The sequence below is a fragment of the Cervus elaphus genome, chromosome 28 (assembly GCF_910594005.1).
Source record: "Cervus elaphus chromosome 28, mCerEla1.1, whole genome shotgun sequence".
NCBI classification, from domain to species: Eukaryota; Metazoa; Chordata; class Mammalia; order Artiodactyla; family Cervidae; genus Cervus; species Cervus elaphus.
In genome coordinates this window covers 41716832-41741807 of record NC_057842.1, presented here as the reverse complement: position 1 = coordinate 41741807, position 24976 = coordinate 41716832, and the positions used below count along the sequence as shown (strand labels likewise).

Sequence of the window (24976 nt, the reverse complement as noted above, 5' to 3'; positions counted from 1 at the left end):
TACACGGTGCACCGCTGGGCTGGCTGCGGCGGCCGAGGGCTTGGCAGCAGACAGCAGATTTGCCTCCATCTTCAGCTCCCCCGTGGCTCACTGTCAGAGCCACAGCGGCTGCCTGCGCTGCAACACCCCTTGTTTACTGATACGGCTGGTAACATTTTTACACCTCCATTAGCAGAAGGAACTTAGAGTCACTACTTAATTTCTGGCACTGTGTGGTAAATATAATTGAGCCATAGAAAGATTCGGGAAAATAAAAACATTTGTTACGTCAGAATACAACAAAAAGATTGTTATTGCTTTTAACAAGTGTTTAATAATTAGCCCTTAGTGGGAAAAGGTTTCATGGCCCCTTTGATGTGGTTGCCTAAAATTAATCATTATCTAGTACCGCTTTGTTTACAGTGGAATCAAGAAATAATCTGTGTAAAAATGAAAAAAATGGTAGGGAAAAGCTTAATTAACTAAAAGCTGTGTTTACGTAAAATCCATTAAGAAAGGGCATTCAAAGAAGTAAACAGAAACTATAGCACGCGATAAGCATTCGGTAATGTAGCTTTGAGGCGTAAATGTGCCATGGGAAAACAATAATAGATCTGAGACAGAAAATTCTGTACGGCTTTCTGTATTGTAGAGAAACAGATGGTCATTTTCAAAGTGTGTGAGGTCAGTGTGGTTCTGTTGGGAATGATAACAGAAGGAAGCCCCTGAAATAGCTGCATTTGGAATGGAATTGCTTTGGAGCAGAATCCAATGCATTGTTTTGTTTTTGCCACCTAAAAAGCCTAAAAGGCCAAGCCCACTAAGCTTTAGCGTATCTTTTACAATTGTGGTTCATTCAGTGATGACCTTCTAGGATTTACCTGGAACCGTAAAAGAGGAAGGAGGCAGGATGACTTTGATCTTGGGGGTGGGTACTGTGTGTAGCAGTTTGAAACAGGTTCTCAGCTCCCTGAGTGGGAAGCAGACCCAGACCGTGACGGTGAGAATGCCAAATTCTAGCTGCTGGTGGCTAGAAGCAGAGCCCTGCCTCTTGTCTTCTCTTAAAAAAAAATTTTTTTTTAGCAAAGAGATGGAACACAGAAACAGATAAAGTGTTTATTAAGAGAAAGATGCATGTGGATAGGCACCTGGGTGGTCTCAGTCACACCTTTGGGGTGACTTAAATCACTTAAACAGAGACAGTTTTCCGGGGTTCCTCCAGCCAATCATCTTGCTCTGTCTGGCTCCGGGTCCATATTTGTTCTGGCTAAGGGCCCTCCCCTGTGTGCATGTTCATCTTTTAGCCAAGATGGATTCCAGTGTGAGGGTGTCTGGGAGGCTAACAAAACATGTGATGGCCTAGTGTCCCCTCCCCTGAGGAACCCTCCTGTGCATATATAGTCTGGGAGGTCTCCCTGACCCCGAGAATGAGAAATAGGTGGCCTCTTTATCTTTTCCCTGTACAGGGCTTACCCCGCTCTGTTCCTGCTAGTTTTGTTATCTTGAAGCGTCCACAGGTGACAAAGTCAAGCTGCTTGTCATGTTCCTGTTATAATCTTTGTCTCAAAGCATAAACAGGAGGCAAATTGTCTAACCTGGAGCTCCTTTGTCTCCTTCCTGAAATTGAGATGCTTACAAAAACAGTTAATGTTTGGGGTGGGTTTTCATTTCAGCAGTTTCTCAAAACACTTTCCCTGGTTGTTGCTGATAATGGAAAAATAGGTTCGGTGGCAGAATCATGACACTGTTGTCGGGGCCTCAGAGAGCACCTCATCCAGGATGCACTTTGCCCATAAATTAAGACACCTGTTGAAGACCACACCAGCAAGTTGATGGCTGCATAACTTAGGTGGAAAGGAGAGTGGCGCCTAAGGAGGAAGTCTGTTCCAAGTTGTAAAATGCATGCCGCCTCCCATCCCCCTGCACATGGACTCGTCAGTTCTCACAGCCTCGCTTCCCTCCACCTGCCCTCACCAGGTACCTGAGACTAGCCCTTTATCCCCCTTCTACACAAGGATAAAAGTGAGACCTGGTCTTACAGAAAAGTGTCTCCATAGGCTGTGTGATCCATAAGGGGTCTGTCTTGACCTCCTGGTCTGGTGCGGGCGCTCCGTCAGTGTTTGTTGAGGAAATGCGTGCCACAGAAGGGAACTGGGTTGCTCAGTAAAGCCACCCCAACCCCTTCCCACTCAGCTGGCCTTAAATTTCTTTCATTTCTAAGACACTATACCCGCCTGCCTGGCCTGGCTGGTAAGCATGATGGCCTTGACTTGCAGATTCCCTTGCTTTAATGGCACAGTTTGACCAGCTGCCCTGCATTGCAGGCAACACTTCTCACTCACCTCTTGGGTGACTGTCTTCAAGCAACCAGCCTCAGTCTCGGCTGACTTTATATTCTTATTGCACTGAGAACAACAGAGGAAAATTAATAGAGAAATTTCACTCCCTGCACCACATATAATCTCTCTCCTTTTATTCATTTATCCCCAAATACTCTGCTTTTCCAACATGTGAAGGACAAACTTTTCTAACTCAGGCAGCCCGGCAATGTGTGTGGGAGGTACGCATCTCCTCTCACCTGCTCAGGAACATCAGTCATACAGTTACCTTTTCTGTCTTCTGCATTCCCTTCTCTACTTGGGATCTCCTGTCTGCTTTTTATAAAAGGTTGTGATATCTTGATTTTAGCATCCTCACTTGGTCTCACATCCCTTCCGGCTAATGTCCCTTTTCTCCCCTGCTCCCTTTCAAGGAAAAATTCCTCCAGGAGTCTTCAGTTCTTCTCCTCCCTTTCTCTCTTGATACCAACCCTGTCAAGCTTTTGCCCACATCAGTGAGGTCCACACTGTCAATCCTGTAGTCAGTTGTAAGTCTTGATATTACTGGATCATTACTAGCAGCATTTATCAAACTGGAAACCAGGTCACCGCCCATCTTGATGACTATTCCCTCTTGATACCCTTCTCTAGAACTTGTTTCTCTTTTCAGTTTCTAATACTGGAATGCTCTAAGAAGAGCCATGAACCTTTTCTCTCTGTGCGCTCGCTCTGTCTTGGTATCTTGGTTTTAGATATCATCCTTATGAATTGCATGACTCACACTGATGACTCACAAGTCAATATCTCTGGTGCCAAGCTTTTACCTGAACTCCAACTTCTTGACATCTCCACTGGGAAGTCTGATGGACAATCAACCTTAATATTTCCAGAACAGATTTTGTGATATTGATCTTCTCCCTTAAGCTGCTCATCCCCCAGTGATCAGTATCTTAGTGAATGACACCTTTAATCTCTTAGTTGTTTAAGCCCCAAACTTTGGGTTCTTCTTTGACTTTTCTTTTCCTTTCATATTTTATGTCTAAACATCAGCAGGTCATGTTACCTTTACCTCCAAAGTGTACCTCGTTCCAAACACTTGTCAGCACCATTCACCATTCTTGGCGCCACTGAGCCACTTACCCACTCATCTGGACTATTACAGAGGCCTCCCAACCAGTCTCCCTGCTTTTAGACCCAAGTCTGTGCTCAACACAACAGCCAGTGTGATCTTTTGAAAATATGAGGACTGCTCCCCTCGAGAAACTCTCACAGGAGGACATGGACTAGAAATTCTATTGTTTGTTACAGAGAAAAATTGTAACAGAGAAAAATTGTTACAGAGAAAAATCCAACCTGTCAGTGGGTAAAGTGTGTCATATTCCTACTGTGGAATACTATGCAATAGGAGGGAAGTGAGTTAGATTAATGTGGGAGATGTGGAGAGACCTTGAAAACATTTTGCTATGAGAAAAAAGTGATTTAGGAAAGTACTTAAATAATTTATGGTGCATCTATTCAAGGGAATATTAGGCAGTCATTAATAATGAATAAGTAAAACAATATGTACTAAATAGAAAGAAGTTCAAGATATAATGTGAAAAAGTGAATACGATTCTTTTTGTCTAATATGAATATCTTTTAATAAAAGGTATACATGTATGTGCTCAGTCATATCTGACTCTTTGAGATCCTTTTAGACTGTAGTCGGCTAGACTCCTCTGTCCATGGGATGTTTCAGGCAAGAATACAGGAGTGGGTTGCCATTTCCTCCTCTAGGGGATCTTCCCAACCCAGGGATGAAACCCGCATCTCCTGTGTTTCCTGCATTGCAGGTAAATTCTTTACCATTGAGCCATCAGGGAAGCCCTAATACATATGCTTAAATATATACAGAATATCCACACAATAAACTGATAAATTGGTTTCTCCTGAGAAATAGAACATGTGGTTTAGGTCGGAAAGGAGACATTTATTTTTCGCCTAACATTCTTGGGTGCTGCAAAATTTTGATCATGATTATATGTATGTGTGCATGCACAAAGACACACACATACTTACATATATATGTTTTCTTCTGGCATTTTAAGCTTTGCTGGTTGGTTTGTGTTTTTACTCTTATATATAAAACTTCACTGGAAATTTTTATTGGTATGAAGAATGAGGTTAGGATACTACATTCTTCCAAATGACTGCCAGTTGTCTCAGGCCCATCTACCAGTTAATCCATTTTTTTCTCCACTGATCAAATGCTACCTTTACTATATACATTTCTATTGCTACTATTTTCATTATTTTCCCCATCAGCAAGTTTTTAAAACTCAAGTAAATTACTAGTTCAGAATTTTTTCCTTGGCTTTGTGCTACATGCTTATAAAAAAAAATACTGGCCAAGACTAGGGTACATATGTATATATGCTACATCTATGGTGTATTAATTTGTTTTAATAAAAATGTGCCCCAATCTGTGAAGACATTTCAGCATAAATATTGGTCTTTTTCTTAAAAAAGACAAGAGGAGAGATCCTGTTCTTTGATAGTCATCTTATTAATCCTAAGAAACCATGCCTGTCATGCTTCCTCCTGCCTACGTGTGTTCAGCCCAGCTCCGTGGGTGTGTAATTGTGTGTTTAACAAGCACTCACCTGGATTTATATAGTCATTTTGTATGAAACTGCCTCAGAACCAGCATGTGATTAGGATTGCTCATCTCTCATTTAAATGCTGCTGCATAACACTGCCCAGCTGGGAGCTGGGGCTTAGCGTTAACAGGAGCTGCCTTTAAGGGTTGAAAAGGACTTGGGAAAATTCAGGTTTATTGGGTTCTGAGCACTTATTTCTCTTCCTTCCAATATATTCAGAAGGCAAAGTCCTCCTCTATTTCTCCTACTTCTCCAAGTAAGAAAATTCTCCAAGTAAGAATTCCATGGACAGAGGAGCCTGGCGGGCTACAGTCCATGGGGTCACAAAGAGTCGGACACAACTGAGTGACTAACACTTTCACTTTTCTGTTTCTGGTAGTATTGCACACTTGATTCCCTGGATGACTCTCTTCCTATAAAACAGCAAAAAATGCTAGATGAAATTATTTAAATGTTTTATAGTTTATCTCAAATGTATAACAAAATGTTAAATTGGGGGTTTGAGTAAGATGCAAAGATATGATAACTGTCAGGCACACAAAAGTTTTGGGACAGACCAGGATGAAGATGTTCAACCCAGGGGGCCAGGAATCCAACCCACCCTGGAGACATAAAGCAGTCCAGTGACTCTGCACCTGGAACTCCACTGAGTGGGCTGGTGGGAAGGGTGTCTTGGCAAGAATGGCTACTATCTTCTGAAGGTAATGCTACCTTCTCACCACCCTAATAAGAGGAACTTCCAGGAAACCTCTCAGCTTGATATGTGTCCCCTGAAATCGTGAGACATAGGTTAGTGATTCCGGGCTGAGGAAGCTGAAGGCAGAGGCTGTGGTACTTGATGTGGGGCAGCAGGGCACGAAAAGGAGATGCTCTTCCATTGTGGTGAGCCTGCTTTCTAAAGTTTACATGGAAATGCAAAGCACTTAGAATAGCCAGAAGTCTTTGAAAGACAAGGTTGAAGGAGTTTAAGAATTATTTATACAAATACAAGAATTTAAAAATTATTATATAGCTACAGGAATTTAGACTCTGTACATTGGTGTAAAGGTAACTAGAGCAACTGAACAGAAAGTTCAGGAATAGATTCTCGTAAGTACGGTCAGGTGTCTTTTGACAGAGATCCCAGGGCAATTCAGTGGGCAAAGGATAGTATTTTTAACAGTTGATGATAGAATAGTTGGATTAGTTATATGAAAAAAAGAAATTGAAAGAAAAAAAGAGAAAGATCCTTACCTTGCACCATCTATAAAAATTAACTTCAAATAGATTGAAGACCTAACCCTGAGAGTTAAAATTGTAATACTTCTAAAAGATAATTGTACTAATTATCTATTGCAGAGCAACAATATTAACACCAACTGAGTGTTAACATACACTTAAAATAACATACATTTTGTTACCTCACTATTTCTGTGGGTCAGGAGTCCTGGTAGCTCAGTAAAGAATCCATTTGCAATGCAGGAGACCTGGGTTCGGTTCCTGGGTTGGGAAGATCCCCTGGAGAAAACAGTGGTTATGCACTCCAGTATTCTTGCCTGGAGAATTCCATGGGCAGAAGAGTCTAGCAGGCTACAGTCCATGAAGTCACAAAGAGTTGGCCATGACTGAAAGACTAACACAGGAGTCCAGGAATGGGTAGGTGACACCTCAGCTGAGAGTCTCACAAGGCTGCAGTCAAGATGTCCTCCAGACTGTGACCTCATTCATGGCTCCACTGGGGACAGTTATTGACAGAATTCATTTTCTGGTAGGACTGAGGATTTCATATCTTGCTAGCTGTTGGCCAGAGGCCACCCTCTGCTGCTAAATGATGCCCATAGTTTGTTACTCACCACATGGGGTTTCACAGCATGATCACTTGCTTCCTCAAAGCCAGAAAGAGACTGTAGCAAAGTGGTTGTTAAAATCTGAAGTAATATAGACATACGATCACACAGACTCATGTGCGTCCCATCAACTTTGCCATATTCTATTGGTCAGAAGCGAGCCACAGGTCCTGCTCACACTCAAGGCCAAAAGCAATAGCAAAAGCTTTTGAAGTTGATGGAGAAAATGTACATGACCATACAGATCCTTGGTTTAAAAAATAGTTCTACATAGATGGTCCTTGTACACTGCATTGTATGGTAGCTTCTTTTCCATGTATGTTTTTAATCCCCTATTTAGGTCATAAATTCCTGAAGAATGGGGAGTATCTTACACTCTAAGTCCCAGGGCACCCAGCAGCAGTGTCTCACATGTATTAAGTACTCAAGAAATATTTGGTTAGAGAGTCAAGTCCACACAGTGAAAAATGTGCAGGCTTATGGAATCAGGGGAAGATTCATTCAAATCCCAGCTCTACTAAACACACAACAATTACTTCCTATCTCCAAGCCTCAGTTTCCCTATATAACCTCATAGTTTTAAGACGAAATGAGGTAACGTGTACAAACTACCTGTCACATTTGCTACATGGTAGCAATTATTGTTATTTATAGATGGGGATAGCTGTAAAATGTTAAAATGGTTAAGCTTTAATATCAAACAAAATTAAAACTCAGTTTTCTGTGATGAGTTTTTCTTTGCATCTGTGGAAACGTTGGGATTCCTTTCAACTGCAGCTCCCCTTGTGTAAGAGCAGCCCCACTCAGATGTCCGTGCTCTCAGGTGCCCCAGCAGTGACTCTTTTGTCAACCACCTTCTGCAAACTGTCTTTTCCCTTGAACAGTTTCCCAGATAAATCTGGTCATTAACAGTGGGTGTTACAGCAGGGTGTGTCTTCCATATTCTGGTTGTAATCGTTTTTATGCCACAAGAGGGCGCAGTGTGACTGTGTATATTGCAGAAAAAAACTTGCAGTCCTAAAAGTTAATACTACAAGGCAGGATAAACTGTGCTCCATTCATTGTTTTCATTTGAAGATAGTTTTTTTAATATCTGAATTAATTTTGTTCTTTAAAGCAAGAATAATTGAAAGCAGGAAGCTCCCACCATTTGTTTCTGGAAGGTCTTTTCCCAGGCTGTAACTGGTTAAGCACAAACTTAGCATCATTCTTCTGTTTAAAATACTGTGATTCATCTCCTTTCTGGGAGTCATTTCCTGTAGGACCTTAAGAGGCCTTCTAGCTCCAAATTACTGTACATTCCCAGTTCTTGTTATGTTTCCTGCAGGCCATCAAGTTCATGGGTTTTATTATAGCCTTGCAAATTAGTAGAAAAAAATTTACTAGCCCATAAACATTTTATCAGCCTTAACTTGCTCCTGGGGGCAGATTGGTAACAAAATAGCTGAAAGCACTATTGTGTATAACTTAGCTATGAAACTAATTATTGTTATGCAAACAGTTTCTAGCTTTTCATTTTCTCCTGGCATGTACACTGGATGTGGGCATGAGTGTAACTAAATAAACCTGTTGCCCAACACTGCAGGCAACCTGTGGCATGCGTGCATGGCAAGCATGATACAGGCAGATTTCATTGACAGATGAAAGTCACTCTCCTATGAGAAGTCACAGTGGCATATGAGAATGTGCTTATTCCCTCCTCTTCCATCTTGCCCCTCCGCTCCCCCTAACCTGCCCCTGGATGCCCAGTGGAAGAGTGGGCAGAACCTTGGCACTTGATTTTACAAAGGTTTCTGATGTCTGGACTGAAATGGATGCCTCCGCACTCAGGAAGTTGGCACCTGTGGGGGTGTAATGCAGTGCCAAGTCTCTGTCTACTTTTCCCTCTTTGCAAAGTCACATGTGTTTCTTTGTGGTTGCCAGGCCTGTTTCAATCTAGAATTCATGTTCCATGCCAGCCTTAATGTGGTTCAGGGTACATGCCCATACTCCTGTATTTTGGGAATACCTGTCCCTTTCTGTAAGGGTGCTGTGGTCCATCCTTCTCTTTCACACCAGTTGTGGCTCTGTCCGCCCCTAGGACAGGGCGGCAGGTAAACCATACAGGGTTAAAGATGGAAGCAGATGTGCTGCACTAGAGAAGCAGCCCCCAGGGAGGAAGAGGGCAGATGAAGACAGCCGTGGAGAGGGGCCGATTCTGCGTCAGCCGTGGGCACTTCTGTCCTCTTAGTTCAAGCCTCTGAGGAAGTCAGCGCGAGTCTGACTGATACTGTTACTGGGCGTTGGCTCCTGATCGGAACCTGCCGCATAAGCAGAGGGAGTCGATGAGGTTCGTGGACAGCTGGCAGCAGCAGAATAGGGTGACTGAGACCAGGATTCCCAGGGGCTCCTAGGCCTGAGCTGCCAAGCAGAATGTGAGGATGCCGACAATATGAACTTCAAGACAGACTTCACAACCCATTCTTTCCAGTGGATGTCCTGAGAGAGGTTAGAGTTGTCCCGTGAAAACAGTTTCATAAAGTTTCTTTGCTACAGGACTTCACAGAGTCTTTAATATATCAAAAACTTATATCTCCCAAAGGGGGATATTATTTATCACAAATCCTGTTTTTGAAATAATCACTTACAAGCCTAGTATTTGGTGTTGTATACATGGGGACTGTTTTTTCTAATATCTAATTTTGGACCACTTATTTTAAGAGAAAAAGATCATAATGTGTTATTCCTTATTTAATAAGAGCAAATATTGTTTAATTATATGTGACAGAAAGGAAGATTGAGGAGTAACTTTAGGGGATTTTTAAGGGATTGGAGGTGGCAGTATCATTACAGATTTGCAAATACCTAGTGTCCTAGTGAAGAGTACTAAGACTGTCTTTCATCCATGGGCATCTTTATTTCAACAAGCTTGCAGTGCTTCTTGGATGACACCTTGTAAGAATTTCCCAGTTCTGGAAACTGGGTTAGGTGTAGCCTGGCCCATGGTGTGATGCTTAGCTCTGGACAGTGGAGGTGATGATGAAGGGTTGTATCCCTAGAAAATGTCCAAGAAAATGGAGATTGGCAGGAATCATCTTCTGAATTACAAACAGAGGAAACCATCCAGCAATATTTAGGACTCAAGAATAGATGATCATCACTAAGTCCGTATCTAATTCTGCTCATGTGATCTAGCCACAAACACTCTGGAACTAAAGAAATTTTCTCTAGCGTGTCTGCTGTTAGTACCTGGGTCAGGTTGACCCCAAAAGTGACCTGCATCCTTCTGACCTGATAACCAAACTCAGCCATCTATCCTGAGAAACCCAAGTCAGACTTCAAAACAAAAAAACAGAAACTGAAGGGAAAAAAAAAAACACGTAAAAGCTTAATCTTCTCCAGAAACCTAGGGAGAGGGTGGAGGTGCATACCAATACTTGTGACCACAGGGAGAGAAGACTTAAATGGCCCGAGAAAAAAATGTGCCATTCTAAGTGGAGAAGAAAACAGCTATTGTCTAACACTTAAATAAAAAATACTGTATAAACAGCTAACAGCTGTTTTTCAGCCTTTGATTTTTAGAGCAAAAGCCAATAAAAGAAAAGACACACTCTTTTAAATGTGGTTTTTGTTCGGAGCCCAGATTTTCTTCAACTAATTCCCAGCCCAGAAGCAGGCCTTGTTTCAGATCATTCTGCTTGGAAGACTAGAGAAGACTGCAAAGTTCAGTAGAGAGCTGCAGAGCTGGGCAGAGGCAGAGCCAGGCAGACTCTGCTGTACCAGGGGGAAGGTGGATACACATCAGAGGGATTTTAATTTTTTATTTTGTACTGGAGTATGGCTGATGAACAATGTTGTGACAGTTTCCGGTGGGCAGCAAAGGAATTCAGCCATACATACACAAGTATCCACGTGCCCCCAAACAGAGGAGACGGTAGTGATAAAAGCAGAAACCAGTCCTCTCAAAACCTTCTGACAAGGTGCCTGTTGAAAGGGAAAAACATTAATTTTGCATGCAGAAGTAGGAAGCAAGGTGCATCTCTTTAAGCTGTTGTTTGAGCTCAGCATCCTTCACTACAAGATCATCGAGCAGAGAAAATGACATGGTCCATCCGTTTGTTGTCTGTGGATAAAAGTCACCCAATAGAGCCAGGAGGACTCTAATGAGCACCCATATTGTAAATAAGGAAATTATAGGGGACTTTCAAAAGGGATATTCGTATGAAAATTACTAGCTAAGTCTTATAATTATGAAGCCAAAGGGATAAAATACCAGTAAGGCAAGATCTGGTTTATAAATAGAGACTCAAAGATAAGGTCTTACTGATTCCCTCTTGGGGCCTTTATTTACCCCACTCTGAATACTAATTTCAGCTCCGTAAAGGAAGTCAAATACTTCAGGTATCAGCTCTTTACCCATCTCTTTTTTATTATATATACAGAAGTATATGTGTGTGTTATACATATATTCATGCATACACATATGTACGTAGATATGAAGAGGCACAGAGCGCTTTGAGATTTTCTTTTATATCTTTTGTAGTATCTTAAAATTTTGAAATGCAAACCAGGTCTCCTTCTGCCTGTGTATATTGTGCTGCTGTGTCTGAGTGCCCTGAATATAATGAATACACGCCACCCATTCCCAGCATTACAGCAGAGCCAATCCTCTGAAGACCCTCCTGCCACAATACAATTAGATCCTGAATACAGTGTGGTTTTAATGTGTGCTGCTGGGCTTGCAGATAGCAAAGAAACCCTTTAGAGTCCAAAGAAGTGAGCCATGAGCTGTGATCATGCTTAAGCAGGAGGTGGGAAGCACATGACAAAATAGAACACTACGCCTTAGGCCCATCGCAAGAGTCAAAGGCCAAACTAAGGCTCCTGCTTTATTTATTTATTTATTTTTATTTTTTCATTTATTTTTATTAGTTGGAGGCTAATTACTTTACAATATTTTACTTTACAATATTGTAGTGGTTTTTGCCATACATTGACATGAATCAACCACGGATTTACATGTGTTCCCCATCCCGATCCCCCCTCTCAAGTCTCCTGCTTTAAGCCCTGACCCTTGAAGGGGGCTGCTTGGCCTTCTGGGTCCTGGAGGAAGCAAAGGGAGACCTCTGCTGGAGTCAGCTCCTCCAAGGGAGGCTCTCAGGAGGCCCACAGGTGGAGCAAGGTGAGCTTCAAATCAAAGATGGCCAAACAGCAAGGGAAAAAGCCACCATAGGAAAGAGAAAGCAGAAGCAACAAGCAATGCATTTACACTCCTAGGATTTGGGTATAGGAATTATTAAATGCAAAGTTTAAAATACTGCATATGAGTTAAAGAAATCCAGGATGGAATCATTAAGTGTGGGGAAGTACAGAGAGACTGTGGAATATGTCTCTCCCAAGCAGATTTGAAAAAGAGCCAAGTAAAACATTTATAAATGAAAAATATAATTGTAGAAATTAGGAACTGGGTGGCTAGATTAAATAGTAGACAACCCACTCCAGTATTCTTGCCTGGGAAATCCCTTGGATGGAGGAGCCTGGCAGGCTACAGTCCATGGGGTTGCAAAAGAGCCTAACTAAACAGCAACAAAGACACAGTTGAAAAGAGAAATCAGTTAACTAGCGTGTCTGAAGAAATTGCTCAGAATATAGTATAGAGAGACAGGAAGATAGAAGATATGAAAGAGGGGTTCAGACTCTCAGAGACTGAGAGTCTCTCAGACTTAGAGAGACTGATATTTAATATATTGATTATGGGAGTCCCAGAGCAGACTAGAGAGAATAGGTGACAAGGCAGTATCCAAAGGGATAAAGGACAAGAAGCTCCACTGGTGAGCAGTATCAATCCACGGCTACAGAAAGTATCACGTAAACCTTGCAGGATCAGTTTTTTAAAATCTACACCCAGGGACATTGTAGTAAAATTGCAGCACGCTAAGCTCAAAAAGGAAGATCTTAAAGGCAAGAAACAGAAAAAAGAGACAAATCATCTACAAAGATATAATTTGGTTGTCAGCCAACACCTTTGTACAGCAACAAAACCCAAAAAACTAAAACAGTATCTTCAAAGTGATAAAAGAATATAACTGAGAAATGCGTGTACAGCTAAAGTATTTTTTAATAATGGTGTGAAATAATCTTCAGATAAGCATTATATATGAACCTCATAATGAACAATATGGTGAGCACTTAATGCCTAAGCTCCTTTGGGGGCACCCTTCCAGGAATGCTTTTTTGTGAGGAAAGAAAAAGATTTAAGTATGAGGTTAACATTTACTCAGCTGACTGACAAAGAGGGTTTTTCGTGTTCCTTGACTCTCTGGGAATTCAGGAAACAATTGAGTTATTGGTGGTTTAAAATGTCAGAGAGCAGTAATCGCAGTGTGCTTCCCACTCTCAATTGCTTCAAGTATTGTCTGATTTTGAGGCTGTTCTTGAGAACTAAAATGTTTTTCTAGTATATATTGTGTAGTTTTCACATGTTCAGTATGACTCATGCATTAGTCGCAAGTTACAATATGAGAGACCCAAGAAAAAGGCAGTCTTGGTCTTTGGAATGACCTTCTTCCCAGTGTTTCCCACTCCAACCAGTTATTGCCCCTTCTCACTGAGACCCAGTCTCTTGCTGGCAGGAGTTGCTCCCTGAGTAAGTCAAGCATCTGTTGCTTCCGGAAGCCTTTACTTCAGTAAAAGCTCCATCCTCCTTCATGAGCAGATATTCCCCCGTATTTCTCTCCCCTGTTCCTGTAATCTGTTGTCTACCAGTGGGAAAATGCGTGAGCCCAGATGTTAGAGAAATGAGAAAGGGAGAGACAGGAGGAAAAATTACATAACACTGATGCAACTTGCACAAAGATATTTCAAGCTGTACTTTTTGTAACGTGGAAAAGCAGGAACCAACCCAAGTGTCCAATGATCAGGGACTAGCTGAACAAATTTTAGCATGTAAAAAGATGGAATATTATATTCCCATGACTGATGATAAGCACAAGAGTATGTGGACAGTGGCTACATGGGACTATACCAAACTGTTTAATGTCAAACTGGTAAACATAGAACACAGACTCGGTTGCGTTCAAGGATTACAACTATGTAAGAATCATGCAGATGTAGAACTAAGAGTTGAAAGAGGATACAGAGCTTTGTAACTTAGTAGTAAATATCTTGCTTAAGCATTAGTATTTACTCTGCAAGTTTTTTTTATGTTTTTATTTCTTCCATGCTTCTTAAAGGAGGCTACATTTTTATTTTAAAGGGTTAACTAAAAAATATAGTGAATGTATTAATACTAGAGTCCAAACAGGAGACAGAAATCACACAGTAACTTCTACAAAGAAAGTTAACCATAAAGAATTATTGAAAGGGAATTGGAGTAACCATGAGTTTGGCTCAGCATTGGAAGAGGTAAAGATAGCACTAAATAAAAACAGGAATAGAAACACAGTGAGCAGCTATCATCCCTAGGGCCAAGATAGAACATTCAGGAAGAGGGCATCTCCTCTCAGGGTTGAGATCTATACCTCCTCGTTGGAGAGGGTACGCCTACCGTTCCCTGGATGGTAGAAAAGTTCATCAGGGGCCATATTGGTGAGGCATTGCAGAACCTGTTCTCTGGAGTGCTGAGGAAACCATCCATAGAATGGGGTACCAGGCCCCAGACTCACTGCAAAGTTACCCAATGGGGTGCCCATTTGGACACTCTATTATGAAGCTTCCTGTGAAGGTTCCAGCAGAAGTCATTCATGGGGAGGTGCCCAGAGAAGCTGCCCACAGGAAGACACTACTGCTGTGGCTACCTGGCACTGCAGGAAAGCCACGCCCGCTGCATGGTCTTAGAGGCCCCGTGCACTAGAACCTGGAAGAAGAGCCAGTTCTCACAGTGTCCCTTCAAGACCCTTTGCCCACAAAACTTAACACCACGTTAGCTGTCAAAGAGAACTGCTTTTCCATTATTGTCAAGCAAGTAATGAAGAGTAAATGTGGAACCAAGAGGCAACAAAATGATACCAGTCATAATGAACTAAGCTGATGGGTGGAAACTTGGACTGTACCCGTGTCCATTCCCGGTCAGAAGTCCCAGATTTTCCTATCAGAGAGCCAAGTTCATGCAGGAAGCTTGAGCTGCTGATCAGACAGCTGAGTGATTGGTCTTCACCTCCTTTGGGTGCAGTATCTTATTATGAAAGCTCACTGGCTTTCCATAAGAATCATTTCTTCTCTGCCCCAAGGCAGGCTGGGCCACATGAGTCTTATGATTTAAAACGTGCATATAGCAATGCAAAATACCTTTGGGTGTATTGAAGTAAAGAATGAATTAAGAATGCTGCATATGTGCTTAGTAGCTAAATAAATACCAATGATGGTTTTTAAATTTTTGCAACTTCCTCTTTGACAATGTAGTGATCAAGAGTCTGGGCTCTGAGCCATTTACTGTGCAACCTTGGGAAAATCATGTCACCTCTCTGTGCCTCGATTTCCCCATCTGTAAAGTGCAGATAGTGATAGCACTTCAGAGGTTTGTTGGGAGGATTGAGTGAGTTACTATATGCAAAGCTCTTAGGAGGGAGTAGCACATAGCAAGCATTCTATATGTTATGTGTTATTATTTATTAATATTTGAGAACAGTAGCACTCAGGCTCCTTTCTGCTAGACCCCTGTAGGTCCCCTACAATCTCCCCCACACTCCTTCCTTAGAATTTTGACCTTCCTCACAAGTGCTGCACCTAAGGGGCACGTGGACATGGTGTAACCCTTGCGTCCTGCTGGGTAGCCCATCAGTTCCACTGGTCAATAAGGTCACAAGCTTGCTCTTCTATCTCCAACACTGGACAGAAAGGCTGAAAGCCAAAACAAGTAAACTTGCCCCCACATAACTGATCCAAACAGCATGGGGCCTGGCAGTACCAGTGAAAGAGCTTGAAAAGAAAAACAACCAAAAACAACGCACAGGCTTGTCTTTGTCATGGCTGACCCCGCTCGCAGCCAGGCACGGAAACAGAGAGGCTTTATGAGAAAATGCCTTTCTTTCCACGTGGTAATTGGATCCAGTTGTGGATTGAGGCTGTACATTAGTGGGGTTTAAGAAAGGTTTGCCTCTTAGATACATCTACTTCAGCTGAACGACCGTTTATTTCTGTTAAATTCTTGTTAAGCAGGGTAGCACCCACGGACAATATAACCCTCTGGAATCTGGCTCTCACACTCATCCTCCAGATATGCTGGGAATCTTTTTGGCTCTTCAAAAACTAAATCTCTTGGGTGGAGTCCAAGACACCCCTCTGGATACTGCATTCTGCTTTTAGAAAACAGTGCTGGGGGCAGTTTTAGGGCAACAGAATGTTCGGATCACTTTAGGTTGTCTTCTACGTAATTCCTCTTCGAGGGGGCTCTCCTGGTCTGATTCTTGTCTTTCTCCTGGAGAATCCATAAAGGGGAGGAGTTTGCCTGTGGCTAGAGCAGGATGGATCAGAGTCAGATTTGGTTGCATCTTTTACTGTGGCTGTTGCTGCCTGCTGACAGCATGCTTCACTCTGTTAATGAAATGAAACAGTCCCTGTTCTAACAACTGCCACCCACGTCAGGACAGTAAGTCTTACACCACCCCACTGGAGTCCTGCCCTGGAGCCCCTCGAGGGCACAGATTCAAAGGTCTTAGCCAGAAGCTCTTCAGTAAAGCATGCTTTAAAAAAAAAAAAATGTTAAATTACTTTGGTAGTTTTGTAATGATGAAATATTCCATGTGGGAAGTAGAGTGGAATATGGGTTAAGTTTAAAAGAGTGAAGTTTCTTGTATAGATGTAAAAACAACAGACATTGCTGGGCATCTGTTGTGTGTATGGGACTCCAGCGTGCAAGGCTCACGTGTGTGGCACAGTCTCTTCTGTCCTCAGGTAACTTAGAAGCTTCTGTCTTCTAGCTTCTCCCTGGGAAAGGCTTTTCCACCATACCCATCAGCTTTTACTGGGCTAGAAATAAACGGCTCATTCAAAGCTGACTAAAGGGACAGTCAGCTCTCTCTGGTTGTTAAGTGCCTCAATGAGGCCCTCTCTGTCACTGGAATTTGGAAGGATTGGGATGGTCTAAGTCAGCAGCTAATATGCACAGCAATTATGAGGGGAAGGCTTGTCTCCAGGCCTCCCCAGAGCTCTCCCCTTCACCACCTGCCGCCCGGCTTGATCACAAGCCCCCACGTCACTTGGTCTGTGCAGAGGAGCGTGAGCTATAAGCTCCCAGAAAAGGTTTCCCCTATAAACCCACGGGGCCATGCTGGGTCCACTGTCACAGCTGAAAAGATGGAAGGTGCAAGAGAAAGACTTCAGTACCGTGAAATCTTTGTTGATTTTTCCTAAGATTGAATGGGAAAGAGAGAAGAAAATGTGAAGACAAAGGAAAATTATTTCTGCGACTGAAATCCTGTGCTGTTTATATGAGCCCAAACTTTCTTTACTAATCACCGAGCGCCTAGCTGCGCTGCCCCCAGGCTGGGCACAGAACACTCCGTGCCTGAGACCCAGCCCAGGTCTGCCTCAGTACCTGAGACTGTGGCCAAAGGCCCTCCCTACCCCTATTTTACTGTTCTAGGCTGTATAACAAATAATCACAAACATGATGGCTGAACGCAATAGATATGTATTCTCTGATAGTTCCAGAGGGCAGAAGTCTGATATCAAGCTGTGGGCAGGGCCGTGCTGCCTCCAGGAGTTTTGGGAGACTCCTTCCCTGCCTCTCCAGCTTCTGGTGACACCAGGCACTCCTTGGCAGTCGCTGCATCGCCGCCATCTCTGCCTTTGTCTTCACATGGCCTTCTCCTATCCTCTCTGTGTCTTCTCTTCTGTCTCTTATAAAGGCACTTGTCATTGGATTAGGTTGCACTGGGATAATCCAGATTAAATTTAAGATCCTCTATAATTACATCTGCAAAGACCTTCTTTCCAAATAAAGTCACATTCTTAGTTCCAAGAGTTGGGACGTAGACATATCTTTTGGACTATCACCACTCAACCCACTCCATGCCCACCCTCACCCCATCTTCATTCTCTCCCTGCCTCTGAATCCTCATACTCAATCTAGAAACATGTCCAAGTTGCCTCATCAAAAGAAAAATACATTCTTTTTATCCCATTACGCTTGTCAAGCTCTGTCATCCATCCTTTTTTCCTTCACTCAGCTCTCAAACTCCTCTAGAGAGTACTCTGTATTTGCTACGTCCATTTCTGACTTACCACTTAATTTTTTCTCCACTTACTTTTTAAAGCAATTTATTATGATGTATTTCAAGCATAGGAAAAGTGTAGAGAATAATACTTTTGAAATGTTTAAATTTTTCTCCTACTTTTTTTTGTGGTAAAATATGACATAAAATTTGCCATATAAACCATATTTAAATGTACTATGACATTTAAATTTAATTTTAATTTCTGATTGGTATAGGAAACACTTGGGCTTCCCAGATGGCTCAGTGGTAAAGGATCCGCCTGCTAATGCAGGAGACACAGGAGATGCAGGTTCAGTCCCTGGGTTGGGAAGATCCCTTGGAGGAGGAACCGGCAGCCCACTCCAGCATTCTTGCCTGGAGAATTCCATGGACAGAAGAGCCTGGCGGGCCACAGTTCACAGGGTCAGGCACAGCTTAGTGACTCTGCATGCACACATGCATAGTAAATACTTAGAAATTATTTATGTTATCAATTTAAACATTATATTTCAATTATGTTATACTACTACAGCGACATTAATTACACCCAGTGTAATTTTCAGTGTGTTTTTTGTGCTTTGACCCACACTGCTGTTCTTAATTGTCCTCTCAAAGATCACCAGCTTCCATCCTCCACCTTCTCAGCCCCTTTGCCAAAGTGGATAGTACCGACCACCTCCTTCCTAAATCTCTTTCCTCAGCTTCCCAGACCCCTGCTCTCTTCCTATTCAACTGCTCCCTAAGACAGCTTCTTCAAGGACCTGCCTGGTACCCCTTAGCTGTGGTTGCTCGATTGGTTGCTTCTCTGTTCTCATCCAGTGTTACTGCTTCAACCAACTCCTTAATTCAGATAGCTCATTTAAGCTGAAGCCTGGACCAAAAGCTTAGCTAATAGCTTAAGCCTCAAGGCCTTGTCATCTTCTGATCTCCACCTGCAGGTCCCATTAACACCTCAAACTCAGTATGTCCCAAAGGGGACTCATGATCTTTTCTTTCAAACCTGTGCTCCCCCTGCTGTATACTCTCTCCACATCTCTCCACATCACCACCATCTTCCCACTCACCCAGTGCAGAAATACTGGCATCATCTTTGCCCTCCATATACATTCTGACTCTGTAATTTTTATCTCTGCTGTAGCTCTGCCACCTCACCCTACCCCCATGACATCTTTTTCATTCCCTGCTTCCCTTCTTTAGCCTGGGAGACAATAGTGGACCTCTCTTGGGTTTCCCTGTGTCTACTATCTATCTTCCACTCCATTTCACACGTGGTTAATACACTGCTGCTGCTGCTAAGTCACTTCAGTCATGTCTGACTCTGTGCAACCCCATAGACGGCAGCCCATGAGGCTCCCCCGTCCCTGGGATTCTCCAGGCAAGAACACTGGAGTGGGTTGCCATTTCCTTCTCCAATGCATGAAAGGGTTAATACACTAGTCTGCCTAAAATACAGTTCTCATCAGAAATCCTCAGTAGCTCCCACTGTTTTGAGAATAAACCCTAACCTCCTCGGCCGAGCCTTGAAGGTCCTCCCTGAACTGGTGCTGACTCTCCCGGCCACCATATACCCTTTGCTCCAGCCAAAGACACGAGCTATCTGACCTCTGGACACATCCCATGCTTCCTTCCTTACCTATCTCCATTCAAAATATGGGTTTCATAGTCTTTTAAAAGACCTCTTTTCTTTTCGTTAAAATATGAGTAACAAAATAAGAGATACTGACCAAAGAGAAGATTGCCAAATTCCACAAAGTGGAATCACCCACCTCCTATTTCCTGTACCAAACAGAAAACACACTGCAGATTATTCTTTTCTGATAGGGTTACAAACAGAGCTTTGTTTGCTCATGAAATTCACCAGCTTGGAGTAGAACCATTACCTTTTGAGAACTCAAACATTTTCTTAGTGACTCACCTGTTGGGGAAAGCATCAACTTTCCTGCTCTGAATTTCTGTAACAGAAAAGGGACTCTGGTAGCAGATAAGATAGTAACAAAAGCTGTCACTTCAAACCTGAAATCTTGTGACTGAGAGTTCTAAGAAGTCAAACTGTACTAAAGATGTGATGCAGAAATTAAAAGGAAACTTCAGCCTGTAGAAAACACTGGAGGAATAGAGGGGAGAGAGACTGTAAGGTGCTTCAGTGGGTACTTATTTCTCCTGTATTTCAGTACTCAAGCCCTTGACCATACCAGGAGATGGCATCAGAATGCTTCTAAGAATCTCACACACACATTTCATCAGTCCAGGCACACCGAAAGAAAATAGCCCTTTTGGAAAACGTAGGTGTGGCATCCTTTAATCCATTTGAGAAGACCCAAGTGGTATAACTTTCGGGCTTTCTTGGTGGCTGAGACGGTAAAGAATCTGCCGGCAATGCGGGAGACCTGGGTTCAATCCCTGGGTTGGGAAGATCCCCTGGAGGAGGACATGACAACCCACTCCAGTGTTCTTGCCTGGAGAATCCCCATGGACAGAAGAGCCTGGCGGGCTACAGTCCGTGGGGTCACAAAGAGTCAGACACAACTGAGTGACTAAGCACAATATATCTTTCTGTATATACAGTATCTGAAATTTTGGGCTCTTCTTTTGCATTACTTTTCCACTTAGTGCTATTTCTGCCCCTGTGGTCTTTGGGATGTTCAAAAGCAAACTGAGGCTGCAACTTCTGAGGCTCAAAAGCCCTTTGAGCACTAAAAGCCCTCAAAAGTTCAACTAAACACAAGTTTAGGAAACTTTTATGTTTTCTTGTCTGAGAAAGATATTCTAGTATTTACAACCTATGCTTGAATCCCTTGGTGAGAGCTACTAGTTATGTCACCTGGGAGAGGTATTTAACCTCCTTCAGCCTCAGGATATTCTTCTATAAAATGGGATTATTAAGATTATTTTGCAAAATTGTTCTAAAGATTAAAAATAATAATATTATTATAAAATATTATTATAAAAATAATAACTGAAGAACTGATGCTTTTGAACTGTTTTGTTGGAGAAGATTCTTGAGAGTCCCTTGGACAGCAAGGAGATCCAAGCAGTCCATCCTAAAGGAAATCAGTTCTGAATATTCATTGGAAGGACTGATGCTGAAGCTGAAACTTTGGTCACCTGATGTGAAGAACTGACTCATTTGAAAAGATCCTGATGCTGGGAAAGATTGAATGTGGGAGGAGAAGGGGATGACAGAGGATGAGATGGTTGAATGGCATCACTGACTCAATGGACATGAGTTTGAGTAAACTCTGGGAGTTGGTGATGGACAGGGAGGCCTGGCCTGCTGCAGTCCATGGGGTCGCAAAGAGTTGGACATGACTGAGCAACTGAACTGAACTGAACTAAGCTTTGGATTTAATCAATCACTGTCTTAGTCTGTCAGGCTGCTATAACACAAATACCATAAACTGAGTGGTTTATAGACAATAAACATTTTTTTTCAAGGTTAAAAAAATAAATAAATAAATAATAAAATAAAAGCTCAAGACCTGGCATTGAAAAAGCTCTCATTATAGTAAAATTATTTTTAACACTGTAAATATGGGTGAAGAGGAAGACTAGCTGGTTCAAGTAAAATGCTTTTTGTGTTTACAAGACACGCAAGAGATTTTTCTTTAAAGACAAAAAAAAAAAAAAAACTGTAGTTTTAGATAGGCTACTGTGTGCCTTTCAGATCTGTTTCCATTTAATATTCTTATTTATTTAGTATTCTTTTGATCACTCCTTTTTAAAAGCAAAATAAAATGCAAGGAGCATTTCACTATTTCCTGTGCTAGATCTTCCCATCATGGACCTTGATTCCCAGAACAGAGCTTGATTTTCATCTAAGGGTCCCGCTCCCCCACTTTTAGCTCCTGTGGACTGGCTGAGGCTTCACCCCCAACTCCAGGACTGGAGCAAGTGACCCAGAGATAGCTAATCAAAATACCATAGTCTCTAACCACAGTCATTGATTCAGAGCATGTGACCTATGTCAATCCAACGAGAGGGTCACACAGGAACTCGAGGAGCCCCTGGGAAGACACTCTCTTTCCAGCAGTGGACAGATGGCAGAGGGTGTGAGGCTGAGGCTGCTGCGGCCGTGTTGTCTCCACACGGCAGTTGGTCAGGAAGCCAGCGCCAAGGAAGGCAGGCTGAGCAATGGAGAGAGCTCAAAGCCCAGAACAGTATGTAATTTGAGCACAGGAGAGGGGAAAGTCCAGACTGAAATGGCAGAAGGGGCAAAGCATGAAGGAATTAAAGAGTGAAAGAGGAGAGAGAGAGGAGGGGAACCTGGAGAGGGAAAGGGTGGATATGATACATTAACAGGAGGAAAGGACAGAGCAGCTTCTCTAATTGATGAGGTCCAGCTCTTCCTGTCCTCTACCTTCTTCTCAAGGTCTTCCTCTATCACAGAAGTTCAGTTACTTGTGCAGGGGAGGAAAAATATTTTCCTCCACCCTTCTAGTTTCTTGTTTAAGAACCCCTGTAATAAGAGAGAGATTTATAAGAGGAAAACAAATTTAATTGCATACATATATATTAACAGTAGCCCCACAAAGATATGAGACTCAAAGACATGACCAAAAACTTTGATGACTTTTAGACAAAGAAACAGTAAATTTGTAGCAAATCAACAAAGGGATTTGAGTTTGGAATAGTAAATTGGTGACGATGTAACAAGGTTTATTTATATAGCCTTTGCTGTCCTAAATTCCCGATCTCAGATGATAAGGATGTTTTCTGCATTCCTGGTCACATGGAAGACTTGTCTCCTGCCTTCAGGAGGGCACAAGAGGGTCAGAGTGTCGTCCTGTGTCTTGCTGTTTCTAAAATTCCTTTAATTCAAAATAGTCAATTCCAAAGTGGTATATTTTGGGGTGACATATTCTGAAGTGCTATACTAGCTATTAAAATGTACAACCTCCTTGGTACAGCTTTCTTCTTGGAATTTATTCAAAGGGTATTATAAAGAGCATGCACAAAAATTTGTGTGCAAGGGCATTCACTGGATGTTATTTGAGAGAACAAAAAGTTGTAAATAATATAAATGTCCCGTAATATGTGTGCATAATATTTATCCATTTTGTGTTTGTGTGCATATGTATATATATGTATATGTACATATGTAATATATACATATGTTCTATATATAATATATATATTTATACACTCACCCAGTCTGAGAGGAGATACACAAAAATGTTATCAACAGTAATTGTCTGGTGGTGATTATGGGAGGTATTTAAGTTGCCCATTCACTTACCTCTGTGTTCTAATTTATTCTACTAAAAACATGTATTACTTGTGGCATGAAAGAAAAAATAACCAAGTGTCAAGGTTTCAACCAGGGTAGAGCTCAGCTACTGCTGATTTGTTACCAGGAGCTGTTCCCAAGAGCCAGGTCGGGGGCCTCCAGCCCATCCCCAGGCAGAGGCACCACCTGTGGCCCTCCTCTGGGACTAACTTGGACGGCAGCTGCAAAGCTGAGCTTGGCCCCAGAAGCCTTCCCTCTGCTGAAAAGGGGTACATAGCACATGAAGATGTCACTCACTGGGCCCCAGTCATCACCCTCTCCTGTTTTCCTTCCAGGCAAACGGACCGCGGCCCAAGCACCAAGTGTGCTGGGAGGGAGCTCACCAGGAGCAGGGTGGTGACAGTGGAAGGCTCTTCTGAGTGCCTCTCTGGCCTCTCTGGCACCTCACTCACTGCTGGGGACCAGAGTACTAAGACGAAGAAGCACCTTCACAGAGGTAATTATACCTGTGGGGGAAAGACAGCTCTCTCTTTTTTTTTTAATTGAAATATAGTTGATTTACATTATTGTGCTAGTTTCAGGTACACCAAATAGTGATTTAATATTTTTGCACATTATACTCCATTATAGGTTATTATAAGATTATGGGTATAATTCCTTGTGCTGTATCCTTGTTGCTTATCTATTTTATATATGGTACTTTGAATCTGTTAATCCTATATCCCTAATTTGTCCCTCCCCACTTCCTTCTCCCCTTTGGTAACCATTGTTTTCCTGTATCTGTGAGTCTGTTTTACATATACATTTGTTTGTATTTTTTTTTTTTTAGATTCCACATATAGTGATATCATCCAGCATTTGTTTTTCTCTGTCTGACATTTCTCTAATGGCAGCATTTCATTCTTTTTTATGGCTGAGTGAGTGATATTCCACACATACACATACACATATACCACATCTTCTTAATCTGGTAGTCTGTTGATTGGGCACTTGGGTTGCTTCCAGGTCCTGGCTATTGCAAGTAGTGCTTCTATGAACACTGGGGGCATGTATCTTTTCAAATTAGTGTTTTTGTTTTTTCTGGCTATATACCCAAGAGTAGAATTGCTGGGTCATATGGTAGTTCTATTTTTAGTTTTCTAAGGAACTTCCATACTTAGTTTCCATAGTGGCTGCAATTCCCCTTTGTCCACATTCTCTCCAGCATTTGTTATTTGCAGATTTTTTGATGATAGCCATTCAGGTGGGTGTGAATTGATACCTCATTGTGGTTTTGATTTACATTTCTCTATATACAGTGATACTGAACATTTTTTCATGTGCCTGTTAGTCATCTGTATGTCTTTGGGAAAATGTCTATTTAGGTTTTCTGCTCACTTTTTGACTGGGTTGTTTTGCCTTTTTTTTAAATATTGAGTTGTATGGGCTGTTTTTATATCTTTTATATTAACCCATTGTCAGCCACATCATTTGCAAATATTTCCTTCCATTCTGTAGGTTGTCATTTTGTTTTGTTGATGGTTTCCTTTGCTGTGCAAAAGCTTTTACGTTTGATTACGTCTCTCCTTTTTTTTTTTTTTTTTTTGCTTTTACCTCTTTTGCCTTAGGAGACTGATCCAAAAAAATATTGCTATGATTTACGTCAAACTGAAGGACTTTCTCTAACATTTCTTATAGTACAGGTCTACTGGGGATCAATAATTTCAGTTTTTGTATGTCTTAAAAAGTCTTTCTTTTGCATACATTTTTTTGAAAGATATTTTTGCTGGGTATAGAATTCTAGGTTGACAATATTTTTCTTTCTGTACTTCAG

The 24976-nt window shown here is 42.0% G+C and overlaps 1 long non-coding RNA gene across 2 annotated transcripts in view; it reads left to right on the top strand.

Moving 5' to 3' along the window:
- Positions 1-24976, top strand: part of LOC122685374 — an 84659-nt gene that overhangs the window by 13920 nt on the left and 45763 nt on the right. For both annotated transcript variants that reach the window (XR_006338368.1, XR_006338367.1), the window contains exon 2: positions 23499-23659. This is a non-coding gene — a long non-coding RNA (uncharacterized LOC122685374). The remainder of the gene's footprint in view (positions 1-23498; positions 23660-24976) is intronic.